Here is a 1,477-nt window from a genome sequence, read left to right on the forward strand (position 1 = left end):
ATTGAGAATTTAATGGGTTGTGTGTTCTTATAGATACTGATGGACAGATTATTATTGGACCCTCCAGAAAGAACACAGTCTGTCACAGTTGTAAGTGATTTGTTGTCAGGTACATTTAGTTGCTTTTAGCTTTTTTCTTTTTGCCAGATAATGTATACTTGAATATTTCTCCTGTAGGATGAAGATGATGAAGATGACGATGAAGAGACGATGAAGTGGACAATGCTGGTAGATCCACTGAGGTATGATGCATACCATTATGATGTATGGCCCCTTTTTGCATTAGAGTAACAAACTGTCATTGTCCTTTCACAGTACATACCTAGGGATTTGCCCACAGATGAGGGTCCTTCAACCTCAGCACACAATCTAAGCAGGGTAAGAATTTGTGTCCACATTGAATTTCATTACATTTTTCCACCTTCCTAGTTGCCAGCAAAGGAGCTGTATAAGGTCCATCTTCAAAAACAAATAAGAAAAAGTGACATGGAGATGGACCTTATACAGCTTCAAATGGAAGAGGCTCCTGTCACGGATACGCCAGGTTCTCACGACGCTTCCTTCAGATCTCAATCACTGGAGTTCTGATAATCATCACCTGGTGTCACTCAACACTAATTGCTCACAGACTATTTAAGCCACGCTTTCACCTTCATTTACGTCCAGTCTTGTATGCTATGCTTACTAACTCGACTATCTCATTCTTCTTCTCAGCAGTGTATCCTGATCTGCATGTTACCAGATTCAACTCCTTATCGAGCGTGTGTTTATCGGAGCACGGGCGAAGCGTCCTTCACCAATTTGCAGCTTTATCTCAGACCTGAACTATCAATAAACACTGGTTTTGATTTCATCTGTTCGTTCATTGTCTTCTGTACGTTACAGCTCCGCATTAAAAAAGCAGCACTTGAAATTGATTTACTGGAGCATCGCCTTAAAGTGAGAACACACACACAAAAAATATATATATATATATATATATATATATATATATATATATATATATATATATATATATATATATATTTTTGTGTCTGTATGTGTAAAGCAATATAAAAAACATTTTATTGAATTTTACTTTTATTGTTTTTCAGGAAATAAAGAAATATTGCCTCAATGCTGGATTATGCCTCTACTGTGCGAGCAAAGATCATCTCATCTGTAAATGCCCAGTCCGTCCAACTCGAGCCCTGGTGAGTACGTGTGAACCATCAGTTTCTTCACCTCTCACCACCCCAGTGCAGATTTCTCTTCCTCATGTCTCCATTTCTGTCACTGCTATGATCAACTCGGGTTCGGCAGGAAACTTCATATCAGCGTCACTCGCTAACCAACTGAAGCTGACACACAAGCGTCTTCCGCGCAGACTACAGGTACATGCAGTGACCGGCAAACCAGTCAAGTCTTCCTGTCTTCAGCACCTCCATTGAGAGCCCCACAGATAACGTCTCCGTTTCTGTGCCTAAGGATTATGATC

At 40.0% G+C, this 1,477-nt stretch overlaps 1 long non-coding RNA gene across 1 annotated transcript; it reads left to right on the forward strand.

The window, feature by feature from the left end:
* Positions 1-212: 212 nt before the first annotated feature.
* LOC113635498 lies at positions 213-1,202 on the forward strand. The gene is made up of 4 exons (XR_003438836.2): positions 213-242; positions 316-378; positions 430-939; positions 1,095-1,202. It is a non-coding gene; the product is annotated as an uncharacterized LOC113635498 (long non-coding RNA).
* Positions 1,203-1,477: the final 275 nt, after the last annotated feature.

This window comes from Tachysurus fulvidraco, chromosome 7 (assembly GCF_022655615.1).
Source record: "Tachysurus fulvidraco isolate hzauxx_2018 chromosome 7, HZAU_PFXX_2.0, whole genome shotgun sequence".
Taxonomy (NCBI): Eukaryota; Metazoa; Chordata; class Actinopteri; order Siluriformes; family Bagridae; genus Tachysurus; species Tachysurus fulvidraco.